The sequence below is a fragment of the Aegilops tauschii genome, chromosome 1 (assembly GCF_002575655.3).
Source record: "Aegilops tauschii subsp. strangulata cultivar AL8/78 chromosome 1, Aet v6.0, whole genome shotgun sequence".
Taxonomy (NCBI): domain Eukaryota; kingdom Viridiplantae; phylum Streptophyta; class Magnoliopsida; order Poales; family Poaceae; genus Aegilops; species Aegilops tauschii.
In genome coordinates this window covers 281,624,717-281,640,757 of record NC_053035.3, presented here as the reverse complement: position 1 = coordinate 281,640,757, position 16,041 = coordinate 281,624,717, and positions in this window count along the sequence as shown.

Sequence of the window (16,041 nt, the reverse complement as noted above, 5' to 3'; positions counted from 1 at the left end):
TCATTATCAACATCTTTCTTCTTTTGCATATCACACAAATCAACGAAGCTATTCAGATGAGTAGCGGCATCTTCACTAGGAAGGCCGGCGAATTGATCTTTCATAACAAGATTCAACAAAGCAGCATTGATTTCACAAGATTCGGTATTGGCAAGAGGAGCAATCGGAGTGCTAAGGAAATCATTATTGTTGGTATTGGTAAAGTCACACAATTTGGTAGTATCTTGAGCCATAGTGACAACAAGCAATCCAACACACGAGCAAACAAGAAGGAAGCGAGAAAACGGCAAACAGAGAAGAGAGGAGGAGGAAAAAGAGAGGGCGAATAAAACGGCAAGGGTGAAGTGGGGGAGAGGAAAACGAGAGGCAAATGGAAAATAATGTAATGCAGGAGATGAGATAGTGATGGGTACTTGGTATGTTGACTTTTTGCGTAGATCTCCCCGGCAACGGCGCCAGAAATTCTTCTTGCTACCTCTTGAGCACTGCGTTGGATTTCCCCGAAGAGGAGAGGATGATGCAGCAGAGTAGCGTAAGTATTTCCCTCGGTTTTGTAGAACCAAGGTATCAATCCAGTAGGAGACTACGCTCAAGTCCCTCGCACCTACACAAATAACAAACTCCTCGCAACCAACGCGATAAAGGGATTGTCAATCCCTTCACGGCCACTTGCAAAGATTAAAACTGATAGAGATGATAGATAATGTTTTTGGTATTTTTGGTATAAGGAAGCAAAGTAAAATAAAAGGCAAAGTAAAAAAGCAAAGCAATAATAAAGTGATGGAAAATGGATATGATGAGAATAGACCCGGGGGCCATAGGTTTCACTAGTGGCTTCTCTCGAGAGCATAAGTATTCTATGGTGGGTGAACAAATTGCTGTTGAGCAATTGACAGAATTGAGCATAGTTATGAGAGTATCTAGGTATATCATGTATATAGGCATCACGTCCGAAACAAGTAGACCGAAACGATTCTGCATCTACTACTATTACTCCACTCATCGACCGCTATCCAGCATGCATCTAGAGTATTGAGTTAAAAACAGAGTAACGCCTTAAGCACGATGACATGATGTAGAGGGATAAATTCATGAAATATGATAAAAAAACCCATCTTGTTATCCTCGATGGCAACAATACAATACGTGCCTTGCTGCCCCTGCTGTCACTGGGAAAGGACACTGCAAGATTGAACCCAAAGCTAAGCACTTCTCCCATTGCAAGAAGAACCAATCTAGTTGGCCAAACCAAACTGATAAATCGAAGACACTTGCAAAGATAACCAATCATACATAAAAGATTTCAGAGAAGAATCAAATATTGTTCATAGATAATCTTGATCATAAACCCACAATTCATCGGTCTCAACAAACACACCGCAAAAAGAAGATTACATCGAATAGATCTCCACGAGAGAGGGGGAGAACTTTGTATTGAGATCCAAAAAGAGAGAAGAAGCCATCTAGCTACTAACTATGGACCCGAAGGTCTGAGGTAAACTACTCACACTTCATCGGAGGGGCTAGGATGATGTAGAAGCCCTCTTTGATCGATTGCCCCCTCCGGCGGAGCTCCGGAAAAGGCCCCAAGATGGGATATCGTGGATACAGAAAGTTGCGGCGGTGGAATTAGGGTTTTGGCTCCGTATCTGATCGTTCGGGGGTACGTGGATATATATAGGAGGAAGAAGGGCGTCGGAGGAGCCTCGGGGGGCCCATGAGGCAGGGGGACGCGCCCTAGGGGGGGCGCCCTCCACCCTCGTGGCCGCCTCCTTTGTTTCTTGACGTAGGGTCCAAGTCTCCTGTATTGCATCTGGTGAGAAAATCACGTTCCCGAAGGTTTCATTCCATTTGGATTCCGTTTGATATTTCATTTCTTCGAAACACTGAAATAGGCAAAAAGCAGCAATTCTGGGCTGGGCCTCCGGTTAATAGGTTAGTCCCAAAAGTAATATAAAAGTGAATAATAAAGCCCAATATGGTCCAAAACAGTAGATAATATAGCATGGAGCAATCAAAAATTATAGATACGTTGGAGACGTATCAGGCATCCCCCAGCTTAATTCCTGCTCGTCCTCGAGTAGGTAAATGATAAAAAAGAATTTTTGATGCGGAGTGCTACTTGGCATAATTTCAATGTAATTCTTCTTAATTGTGGTATGAATATTCAGATCCGTAAGATTTAAGACAAAAGTTCATATTGACATAAAAATAATAATACTTCAAGCATACTAATAAAGCAATCATGTCTTCTCAAAATAACATGGCCAAAGAAAGTTATCCCTACAAAATCATATAGTCTGGCTATGCTCTATCTTCACCACACAAAGTATTTAAATCATGCACAACCCCGATGACAAGCCAAGCAATTGTTTCATACTTTTAGAATTTTTCAAACTTTTTCAATCTTCACGCAATACATGAGCGTGAGCCATGGACATAGCACTATATGTGGAATAGAATGGTGGTTGTGGAGAAGACAAAAAGGGGGGAGATAGTCTCACATCAACTAGGCGTATCAACGGGCTATGGAGATGCCCATCAATAGTAATCAATGTGAGTGAGTAGGGATTGCCATGCAACGGATGCACTAGAGCTATAAGTATATGAAAGCTCATCAAAAGAAACTAAGTGGGTGTGCATCCAACTCACTTGCTCACGAAGACCTAGGGCAATTTGAGGAAGCCCATCATTGGAATATACAAGCCAAGTTCTATAATGAAAATTCCCACTAGTATATGAAAGTGATAAAACGAGAGACTCTCTATCATGAAGATCTTGGTGCTACTTTGAAGCACAAGTGTGGTAAAAGGATAGTAACATTGTCCCTTCTCTCTTATTCTCTCTTTTTTTTTCTTTTTTCTTTTTTTTTCTTTGGGCCTTTTCTCTCTTTTTTATGGCTTCTTTTTTTCCTTTTTTATCTTCTTTTTTTATTTTTTCGTCCGGAGTCTCATCCCGACTTGTGGGGGAATCATAGTCTCCATCATCCTTTCCTCACTTGGGACAATGCTCTAAAAATGATGATCATCACACTTTTATTTTTCTTACAACTCAAAACTTAGAGCAAAATATGACTCTATATGAATGCCTCCGGCGGTGTACCGGGATATGCAATGAATCAAGAGTGACATGTATGAAAGAATTATGAACGGTGGCTTTGCCACGAATACGATGTCAACTGCATGATCATGCTAGCAATATGACAATGATGGAGCGTGTCATAATAAACGGAACGGTGGAAAGTTGCATGGCAATATATCTCAGAATGGCTATGGAAATGCCATGATAGGTAGGTATGGTGGCTGTTTTGAGGAAGATATATGGTGGGTGTATGATACCGGCGAAAAGTGCGCGGTATTAGAGAGGCTAGCAATGGTGGAAGGATGGGAAAAAGTGCGTATAATCCATGGACTCAACATTAGTCATAAAGAACTCATATACTTATTGCAAAAATTTAGAAGTCATCAAAAACCAAAGTATTACGTGCATGCTCCTAGGGGGATAGATTGGTAGGAAAAGACCATCGCCCGTCCCCGACCGCCACTCATAAGGAAGACAATCAATAAATAAATCATGCTCCGACTTCATCACACAACGGTTCACCATACGTGCATGCTACGGGAATCACAAACTTTAACACAAGTATATCTCAAATTCACAACTACCCAACTAGCATAACTCTAATATCACCATCTTCATATCTCAAAATAATTATCAATTATCAAACTTTTCTTAGTATTCAACGCACTCAAAAGAGAGGTTCACAAATCTAGAATACCAAGCATATTTTTATTATTAAGGCAATTTACCATGCTATTAAAGACTCACAAAATAATCTAAGTGAAGCATGAGAGATCAATAGTTTCTTTAAAACAAATCCACCACCATGCTCTTAAAGATATAAGTGAAGCACTAGAGCAAAAATCATATGGATCAAAAGATATAAGTGAAGCTCATACGATAAAATTATATAGCTCAAAAGATATTAGTGAAGCACATAGAGTATTCTATCAAATTCCAATTCATGTATGGCTCTCTCAAAAGGTGTGTACAGCAAGGATGATTGTGGCACACTAAAAAGCAAAGACTCAAATCACACAAGACGCTCCAACCAAAACACTTATCATGTTGGTGAATAAAAATATAGCTCCAAGTAAAGTTACCGATGGAAGTAGACGAAAGAGGGGATGCCTTCCGGGGCATCCCCAAGCTTTGACTTTTTGGTGTCCTTGGATTATCTTGGCGGTGCCATGGGCATCCCCAAGCTTAGGCTCTTGCCACTCCTTGTTCCATAATCCATCAAAATATTTCACTCAAAACTTGAAAACTTCACAACACAAAACTCAACAGAAATCTCGTGAGCTCCGTTAGAGAAAGAAAACAAAAGACCACTTCAAGGTACTGTAATGAACTCATTCTTTATTTATATTGGTGTTAAACCTAATGTATTCCAACTTCTCTATGGACGCACCCTAGGGGGGCGCCCTCCACCCTCGTGGCCGCCTCCTTTATTGCTTGACGTAGGGTCCATGTCTCCTGTATTGCATCTGGTGAGAAAATCACGTTCCCGAAGGTTTCATTCCGTTTGGACTCTGTTTGATATTCCGTTTCTTCGAAACACTGAAATAGGCAAAAAACAGCAATTCTGGGCTGGGCCTCCGGTTAATAGGTTAGTCCCAAAAGTAATATAAAAGTGAATAATAAAGCCCAATATGGTCCAAAACAGTAGATAATATAGCATGGAGCTATCAAAAATTATAGATACGTTGGAGACGTATCATGCCCCTCCCCCATATATAAAGGAGTGGAGGAGGGGGAGGAGGTCGGCCTCCTAGGCGCGCCCCAAGGGGAGTCCTACTCCCACCGGGAGTAGGATTCCCCCCTTCCCTAGTTGGATTAGGAGAGAAGGAAGGGGAAGGAAGGAGGACAGAAAGGGGGGCCGGCCCCTTCCAATTCTGATTGGGCTTGGGGGGCGCCCCCTCCTTTTCTCCCTTCTCCTCTCTCCCACTAGGGCCCAATAAGGCGCATATACCTCCCGGGGGGTTCCGGTAACCTCCCGGTACTCCGGTATATTCCCGATCTCACCCGGAACCATTCCGATGTCCAAATATAGTCGTCCAATATATCGATCTTTATGTCTTGACCATTTCGAGACTCCTCGTCATGTCCGTGATCATATCCGGGACTCCGAACTACCTTTGGTACATCAAAACACATAAACTCATAATACCGATCGTCACCAAACTTTAAGCGTGTGAACCCTACGGGTTCGAGAACTATGTAGACATGACCGAGACTCATCTCCGGTCAATAACCAATAGCGGAACCTGGATGCTCATATTGGTTCCTACATATTCTACGAAGATCTTTATCGGTCAAACTGCATAACAACATACGTTGTTCCCTTTGTCAACGGTATGTTACTTGCCCGAGATTCGATCGTCGGTATCTCAATACCTAGTTCAATCTCGTTACCGGCAAGTCTCTTTACTCGTTCCATAATGCATCATCCTGCAACTAACTCATTAGTTACATTGCTTACAAGGCTTATTGTGATGTGCATTACCGAGAGGGCCCAGAGATATCTCTCCGACAATCGGAGTGACAAATCCTAATCTTAATCTATGCCAACTCAACAAGTACCATCGGAGACACCTATAGAGCACCTTTATAATCAAATGCTAAGCTAACGGAATGGGTCAAGTCAATCACGTCATTCTCTAATGATGTGATCTCGTTAATCAAATGACAACTCATGTCTATGGTTAGGAAACATAACCATCTTTGATTCAACGAGCTAATCAAGAGAGGCATACCAGTGACACTCTGTTTGTCTATGTATTCACACATGTACTAAGTTTCCGGTTTATACAATTCTAGCATGAATAATAAACATTTATCATGATATAAGGAAATATAAATAACAACTTTATTATTGCCTCTAGGGCATATTTCCTTGAAAGCACAAGTGCTCCCTGGGTGATTTTGGTAATTAATGATAACATATCTCTTGTTGGACTAATACTTTTACCTAGTATGTTTCAGACAAGTTCAACAAATTAAGTGGCATGGACTACAGGATGTGGAACCCCTTCAAGATGCTAAGGACAGAGGATTGGCTCAAGCTTCAAGCTCAAGACTCTACATTTTATATTTTAGTGATCCAAGATCACATTGAGTCTATAGGAAAAGCCAATACTATCAAGAGGGCATGAGGTGTTGCTTAATGGCTTGCTTGCTCAAAGTGCTTAGTGATATGCTCCAAAAACCCTCAATTACCTTCCCACATCCACATATGACCAAAACCAAAAGTCAAACTCGGCCCCACCGATTCTTTCTATCCGGCGCCACCGAGTTCAGATGTCATAGCCACTGCCACCAACCCTAGGAAAATTGGTCTCACCGATAGGGATCTCGGTCTCACCGAGATGGGATTGTAATCTCTCTGTGTATGTCCATTACCAAAATCGGTCTCACCGAGTTTGAGCAATCGGTACTACCGAGATTACAATGCAAACTCTCTGGTTAGCTCATTACCAAAATCGGTCCCACCGAGTTTGTGTAATCGGTCTCACCGAGTTTGCCTGACCAACTCTCTGGTTAGCTTATTACCAAAATCGGTCCCACCGAGTTTGTATAATCGGTCTCACCGAGATTACGTTATGCCCTAACCCTAACCATATCGGTCCTACCAAGTTGCATGTCAGTCCCACCGAAAAACCTAACGGTCACTAGGTTTGCTAAATCGGTCCGACCGAGTTTCTCAATTCGGTCTCACCGAGATTGGTAAATTGTGTGTAACGGTTAGTTTTTGTGTGGAGGCTATATACACCCCTCCACCCACTCTTCATTCGTGGAGAGAGCCATCAGAACAAACCTACACTTCCAATACACATTTTCTGAGAGAGAAACACCTACTCATGTGTTGAGGCCAAGATATTCCATTCCTACCATATGAATCTTGATCTCTAGCCTTCCCCAAGTTGCTTTCCACTCAAATCTTCTTTCCACCAAATCCAAAACCTGTGAAAGAGAGTTGAGTGTTGGGGAGACTATCATTTGAAGCACAAGAGCAAGGAGTTCATCATCAACACACCATTTGTTACTTCTTGGAGAGTGGTGTCTCCTAGATTGGCTAGGTGTCACTTGGGAGCCTCCGACAAGATTGTGGAGTTGAACCAAGGAGTTTGTAAGGGCAAGGAGATCGCCTACTTCGTGAAGATCTACCGCTAGTGAGGCAAGTCCTTCGTGGGCGATGGCCATGATGGGATAGACAAGGTTGCTTCTTTGTGGACCCTTCATGGGTGGAGCCCTCCGTGGACTCGCGCAACCGTTACCCTTCGTGGGTTGAAGTCTCCATCAACGTGGATGTACGATAGCACCACCTATCGGAACCACGACAAAAACATCCGTGTCTCCAATTGCGTTTGAATTCTCCAAACCCTTCCCCTTACATTCTTGCAAGTTGCATGCTTTACTTTCCGCTACTCATATACTCTTTGCATGCTTGCTTGATATGTATTGTGTTTGTTAAACTTGTGCCAAAACTCCATTTCAACTTAAAGATATTAAAAACTGCATCTTTTGGTACTTAGTGTCTAATCCCCTCCTCTAGACACCTCTTCTCGATCCTTTCAATTGGTATCAGAGCTTTGGTCTCCATTGCTGTGGTTTAAACACCATTGGAGGAAGATGGATGAGTCTACTTTGGGGAGTCTTAGACATAGAGTGCCTATTCTTGATGGAGAATATTTTCATGAGTGAAAAAATGAGATGCTTGTGATCTTTAATGAATATCATTTGAACAAGTACATTACTAGCCCTTGTGCACCTCATGTTGATCCTTTGCATCCTACCCTTGATGAGTCTATTGACATGATTCGCAATCTTAGAACTGTTAATCTTATCACTAGAGGCTTGCCTAGAAATTTGATTGGATGTTTGCCTACTCTTGATTGTGCCTATACTATATGGAGATTTCTTGAGGAAAGATTTCCAAACTATTCCTTGCAAAACTTAGATGAAATTCTCCATAAGTCTATTGCCTTGAGTAAGATGAACACTAGTGATCCTAAGTTTGATGATTGTCTATTTGAGCTTCGTGATCTCATGCGTGCCAAAGGAGATGTTGGAGTTATTAGCGATATCATCTCCAAAGCTATTAGAATTCATAAAGATGACCATTGTGATGATCATTTATCTAACGAATTACCCTCTCTAGGAATTGATCCATCACAAAATGATGTTGAACATGGATACTATGATGAGGATGATGATGATGACTATGAACTCGAAAAAGCAATGAGACACTTTGGTCTTATGGCTAATCTTCGCGGCTATATGGCTGGAGGAAAGGAATGGGTCCTTGATAGTGGATGTACTGATCATATGACCGGAGACAAAGACATGTTCCGTGAGCTTGCTGAAAACGACGGCCTCGAAAATATGTCACTTTTGGTGACAACTCAAAGGGTAAGGTGGTTGGCCTTGGTAAGGTGGCCATCTCACATGATAGCTCCATACAAAATGTCATACTCGTTGAATCCCTTGGATACAACTTACTTTCAGTATCTAGACTTGCTGATTTCGGATTCAACGTCCTATTCACTGAAGTAGATTGCCAAGTGTTTCGTAGAGATAATCATAAAATGGTCTTTACCGGTATACGGAGATCTTTACATTGTTAATTTCACTAAAAAGGCTCAACCTAGAACCTGTTTTATTGCTAAAACTTCTAAAGGTTGGTTGTGGCATAGACGATTAGGTCATGTTGGTATGCGAAACCTTGACAAGCTTATTAAAGGTGATCATATCCTTGGAGTAAAAGATGTCATATTTGACAAGGATAGACTTTGCAGTGCTTGTCAGGCAGGAAAGCAAGTTGGAGGAAGTCACTCCGTGAAGAACATCATGACCACGAGAAGGCCGCTCGAGCTACTTCATATGGATCTTTTTGGTCCAAATGCCTACAAAAGTCTCGGTGGTAACTCATTTGGTCTAGTCATAGTTGATGCTTTTTCAAGATTTACGTGGGTGTTCTTTCTTGATGATAAGTCACAGGTCCAAAAGATCTTCAAGAGCTTCGCTAGGAAGGCCCAAAATCAATTTGAAGTGAAGATCAAGAAGGTTCGAAGCGACAACGGAACGGAGTTCAAGAACGCAAATGTGGACACCTTTCTTGATGAAGAAGGGATTTCACATGAGTTCTCGGCTACGTACACACCTCAACAAAATGGAGTCGTTGAGAGGAAGAACCGGACTCTTATCGAGATGGCAAGAGCGATGCTTGATGAGTACAAGACGCCAAAACACTTTTGGGCGGAAGCGGTTGAGACAGCTTGTCATGCAACAAATCGCTTGTATCTTCACAAGCTACTCGGCAAGACGGCATACGAGCTCCTCACCGGTAACAAACCCCAAGTTGGATACTTTCGACTATTCGGCTCAAAGTGCTACATTCTTGATAAGCATCGCCGTTCTAAATTTGCTCCTAAATCTCATGAAGGTTTCCTACTTGGTTATGGCTCAAACTCTCACACATACCGTGTCTACAAAAATTTCACCCAAAAGGTTGAAGAGACGGTAGATGTGAAGTTTGATGAATCTAACGGCTCGCAAGTAGAGCAATTGCCAATTGATGTAGGAGACAAAGACCCTTCGGAAGCCATCCAAGACTTGTCTATTGGCAAAGTTCGTCCAACGGAGGTGAAGGAGAGTACCTCGTCCGTCCAAGTGGAAGCTTCTACCTCACGACAAGGTGAACCAAGAATTGATATGGAAGCATCCACAAGTGGGACACGCCAAGATGAAGAAAACGAGGAAGCACACCAAGATGAACATCAACTACCTCCTTCTCCACCACGACGAGAGAATGACAATGTCAACAATGAAGAAGGCCAAGAAGAAGAACAAGATGAAGAAGATGTTCCACCCTGAACCAAGCAAAAGCTTTCACGAGTTCGAGCAAGAATTGCTAAAGATCATCCCGTCGAGGAAATCTACAATGATATCCAAACCGGGAGAATCACTCGCTCTAAAACTCGTTTAGCTAACTTTTGTGAACATTACTCATTCATCTCTAGCATTGAACCTATGAAGGTTGAAGAAGCATTGGAGAATCCGGACTGGATAAACGCTATGCATGAAGAGCTACATAACTTTGAGAGAAATCAAGTGTGGACATTGGTCGAGAAGCCCGACAACAACCACAACATCATTGGTACCAAATGGGTGTTTCGCAACAAGCAAGATGAAGATGGACAAGTGGTTCGCAACAAAGCACGTCTCGTCGCCCAAGGCTACACACAAGTCGAAGGTATGGACTATGGTGAGACATATGCTCCCGTTGCTAGACTTGAGTCCATTCGCATCTTACTTGCTTATGCTAATCACCATGATATCACCTTGTACCAAATGGACATTAAAAGTGCTTTTCTAAATGGTGAAATTGAGGAGGAAGTATATGTTAAGCAACCTCCCGGCTTTGTCAATCCTAAATAACCTAATCATGTCTACAAACTTCACAAAGCCCTTTATGGTCTTAAACAAGCTCCTAGAGCATGGTATAAATGCTTGACCAAGTTCCTTATTGAAAAGGCTTTGAAATTGGAAAATTAGATTCTACTCTTTTCGCTAAAAGGGTTAATGGTGAATTGTTTGTGTGCCAAATTTATGTCGATGATATCATATTTGGTTCTACTAACCCTCATTTTAGTGAGAAGTTTGGAAAGCTAATGTCGGAGAAGTTTGAGATGTCTATGATGAGTGAACTCAAGTTCTTTCTTGGTTTGCAAATCAAGCAAACTAAGGAAGGCACCTTTGTTTCTCAAACGAAGTACACCAAGGACTTATTCAAGAAGTTCAATATGCAAGAATGCAAAGGTATGACTACACCCATGCCTACTAGTGGACATCTTGATTTGACCAAAGATGGTGAACCGGTTGATCAAAAGGTTTATCGCTCTATGATTGGTTCATTATTATATCTATGTGCTTCACGTCCCGATATCATGCTAAGTGTGTGCATGTGTGCACGATATCAAGCTGCTCCTAAGGAATGTCATCTTAAGGTTGTGAAAAGGATAGTGAGATACTTAATACATACACCAAATTTTGGCATTTGGTATCCAAAGAGGGTTTCCTTTGATCTTGTTGGCTACTCCGACTCGGACTATGCCGGTGACAAAGTTGATAGAAAGTCCACTTCGGGTACTTGTCAATTCCTTGGTAGGTCTCTTGTGTCTTGGTCTTCCAAGAAACAAAACTCGGTATCCTTATCCACCGCCGAAGCGGAATACATTGCCGCTGGTTCATGTTGTGCTCAATTGCTTTGGATGACCCAAACTCTTAAAGATTATGGGATATATGTGAAACATGTTCCATTACTTTGTGACAATGAAAGTGCTATCAAGATTGCTCACAATCCCGTGCAACACTCTCGAACTAAGCATATTGAAGTTCGTCATCATTTCATTCGAGATCACGTTGCTAAGGGTGACATAAACCTTAAGCACGTTCGCACCGATAAGCAATTAGTGGATATATTCACTAAACCACTTGATGAGAAAGTGTTTTGCAGGTTAAGAGGTGAATTGAACATCATTGATGCTTCAAACTTGGAGTAGGAACTCCATTGGATACATGCAAGACTTGAGCTTACGACTAATCCTTGATATTTCTCGTATGATGATTACCTTATGTCTTGGAAAATTTGCATCTTGCATGTTATCTAACCCTTGTAGGTACTTGGATGAATCTAATTCTATGAGATTGCAACTCCCTCACATCTTGAGCAATCTCTACATCACCAAGTCTCTACACAATGGTGGTTGAAGACAAGGAAGCACGAAACCTTTCAAACATATCCTTTGACAAATTCTATGTTGAGTTTCATGATTGTCATGTTGGATACACAAGTGCTCTTCCTTGCGAAAACTAACCCATCTAGGTAGATGAAATCAAAATCCAGAGGGTGCTCCCAACTCTTGATGGGCTACATCAACCTTGAGCAACTCACACAAGTTCAACTACATGATCATGATCAACACCGCCACCCAAGGTATGTTATTCCATCTTAGAGAAGCTTTACTCCAAGACATGAGTCAAAGCAACTCGACAAGATGTGAATACATCAAGATGCTTAAACGAAAAATGGTAACCCATTTTGAGCTTAAACGCTGAGTATGACCTATGATCAAGTGATCTCACTTGACTCCTGTGTCAATATACTCTAACATAGGTGACTTTGTCACCGGCCACCTCTAGATGAAGTTCTCTTGTGTTCTTCTCTGTGCTCTTGCATTTGTCTCATGCATATTTGTTTCCCCTTTCAAAAAAAACTTCTTCTAGATCTTTTAGTTTCTTTGCCTGTTGTTCTGCATTTTCTGCATCCAATTCTTTGCAAATCTTTCAGTAAATTCATTGCAAATCTTTGTGAGATCTTATTTGTCTAGTGAGCTGAGGTGACAAGTGTTTTTCTCGGTGATGAACTCGGTTCCACCGGTTTCATGTTTCTGGTCTAGCCGAAGATTTTCGGAGCAACTGAAGCATCCAACTCGGTGACACCGACTTCACTACAGGAAGAACATTTTGCCATTTATTCCTATTTTTTTCTTGATCCAGCTCCACTTAATGAATCTTGTCCTCTGCAAGCATCACATTTACCTTAATGCTTTGTGCTGTGATTCAAGGACCGAACCCGTTCACGACAAATTCCAGAAGACCCTTCTTGGAAATTGATGTCAAAGGGGGAGAGAGAGATCACATCAAAGCTTAATCATATCTCTAGGGGGAGGGAATACTCCAGGGAAGAGTAATCTTCAAGGATCCCAGATGCTTGATGTTCAAGAGGAGAGATGACACATGTCTTCTTGGGGGGAAAGACATGTTCATATGTGCTTATTTGCATTAGCTCTATTCATTTTTGTTTCTTTGAGCTCTGTTTTTCTGTTCCCTATCTTCTCCCAGTATCCCATGCTAGATTTAGGGGGAGCAAGACATCCAAGGGAAAGAAATTTCTTAAATTCATTGCATATCTTTTTCTTTGGGGACATGTCAATATCTATCGTGGTACTTAGTACTCACTCTACATGTCATCCCAGTCTTGGTACTCTTGTGGTTTCTTTTGTTTGCTCTAGCTAGTAGGTGCATCTGTGTTATCTAACCTTGTTTACGCAGATTCATCCCATCCTAGCCAACTCAAGACCACAAGGTAAGTATATGCACCATAGTCATGTGTATGAGAAATTCTTGCTGATGTACATACTGTTTGCAAGAAGGACTCATGGGCATGAAGGTACATTTCCCTTATTCATATCTTTTGCTCTGATGCATATATCCAAGATACATGTAACACATTGCCTACTCTGTCATGGTTACGCTCTCACATGCTTCTACATTCCATATTCACATGGTTGCATACATGTAGGGGAGCCTATGCATGTTACATGTCTTTCCAAAGCTTTACTTGCTATTCTCTATATCTTTATCTAAAAGCTTTGATGTATGTTGCCATCAATTACCAAAAAGGGGGAGATTGGAAGCACAAGTGCTCCCTGGGTGATTTTGGTAATTAATGACAACATATCTCTTGTTGGACTAATACTTTTACCTAGTTTGTTTCAGACAAGTTCAACAAATTAAGTGGCATGGACTAAAGGATGTGGAACCCCTTCAAGATGCTAAGGACAGAGGATTGGCTCAAGCTTCAAGCTCAAGACTCTACATTTTATATTTTAGTGATCCAAGATCACATTGAGTCTATAGGAAAAGCCAATACTATCAAGAGGGCATGAGGTGTTGCTTAATGGCTTGCTTGCTCAAAGTGCTTAGTGATATGCTCCAAAAACCCTCAACTACCTTCCCACATCCACATATGACCTAAACCAAAAGTCAAACTCGGCCCCACCGATTCTTTCTATCCGGCGCCACCGAGTTCAGATGTCATAGCCACTGCCACAAACCCTAGGCAAATCGGTCTCACCGATAGGGATCTCGGTCTCACCGAGATGGGATTGTAATCTCTCTGTGTATGTCCATTACCAAAATCGGTCTCACCGAGTTTGAGCAATCGGTACTATCGAGATTACAATGCAAACTCTCTGGTTAGCTCATTACCAAAATCGGTCCCACCGAGTTTGTGTAATCGGTCTCACCGAGTTTGCCTGACCAACTCTCTGGTTAGCTTATTACCAAAATCGGTCCCACCGAGTTTGTGTAATCGGTCTCACCGAGATTACGTTATGCCCTAACCCTAACCATATCGGTCCTACCGAGTTGCATGTCAGTCCCACCGAAAATCCTAACGGTCACTAGGTTTGCTAAATCGGTCCGACCGAGTTTCTCAATTCGGTCTCACCGAGATTGGTAAATTGTGTGTAACGGTTAGTTTTTGTGTGGAGGCTATATATACCCCTCCACCCACTCTTTATTCATGGAGAGAGCCATCAGAACAAACCTACACTTCCAATACACATTTTCTGAGAGAGAACCACCTACTCATGTGTTGAGGCCAAGATATTCCATTCCTACCATATGAATCTTGATCTATAGCCTTCCCCAAGTTGCTTTCCACTCAAATCTTCTTTCCACCAAATCCAAATCCTGTGAGAGAGAGTTGAGTGTTGGGGAGACTATCATTTGAAGCACAAGAGCAAGGAGTTCATCATCAACACACCATTTGTTACTTCTTGGAGAGTGGTGTCTCCTAGATTGGCTAGGTGTCACTTGGGAGCCTCCGACAAGATTGTGGAGTTGAACCAAGGAGTTTGTAAGGGCAAGGAGATCGCCTACTTCGTGAAGATCTACCGCTAGTGAGGCAATGATGCCATGTCACCTTGATTACTGTTGCTAAACTCGCGTTGGTTCGAAACCGGTTCAAATTTCAAATTCAAATTAAAGTCCAAAACTCAAAGTTTTCAAACATGAAAGCTAAAATGTTCAAAGTGCGGCAAATAATCCCTGGATATTTGTCATGTTGGAACCAACCACTTTTGGATTCCCAAATTGCCCCTGGAAATTTATTCAGTGGCCCAACAGCATGTTAATGAACATTTTAAATTCAAACATGATTCTAAACTCTTCCAAATAACCTCGAACTTTTTATGGCAGTGTCAAAAATTGCAATACAAATTATGAGCCAAGTTTCATATTTTGCATAATCTTTTGATAGCCTAAATAAGTACACACCGTGCCATTTATGAGAAAGCCGAATACATAAAGGCAAAAATAAAAAAATAGGGAGAAGGCCCCCTGGCCCAACGTGGCCAATCGGCCCAGCTGGCCTCACGAACCAGGCCGGCCCACCTCTCCCTGCTTCCCCCATAACCCCCACTACCCAACCGTAAACCTTAGCCCACTCTCCCGATTCCCCACTCTCCCCCTCTCCCGATCCCGATCTGGATCGGGATATTGCCCCCAACCTCGGGCGCCGGCGCCCGAAACTCACCGCTCCCGACGCCGCGATGCCGCCGCCTGGCGCGTCCCACCGCCACCTCGCCACAGAACCGCCCTCGTCGCGCCGGACCGCGCCGTCCCCGCCTCTCCCTCGCGCTACTTCCTCCCCGAGCTGGACGTCGTCGCCTCGCCGTCCCTGTCGCCCTGCTACTCCGGCCCTCCCCAAGCACGCCTTTGCACCTCCAAAGGGCTGGTGAGCCCCCCTCCGTCCGACTCCCCTCCTGATGCCCCCATTGCGCGTGCGCGCTCCGGCTCGCGTCCTCGTGTTCACCACGGCCGTCCTGACGCCCGCGCACGTCCGCCGCGCTCCGCCCGCATACTGGCCACGCACGTCCGCGCCCTGGCCGCAGCTCTCTGCTCCCGCTCCCCCACTAGCGCACTACGGTCACCACGCGCGCGTTCGATGCCCGCGGCCTCGCGCCTGCAGCCCCGCGTGACCTCGCTCGCCCCGTCCGCCCTGCGCCGCACCTGGCCACCGCCCCCTCACCTTGCTGTCCCCACTACGGTCAGCTGCGGCCGCCCTGCCGTGGCCGCCGGCCAGCCAGCACGCGCCCGGGTCCGACGACCCGGCGCCCACAGCCCCGTTCG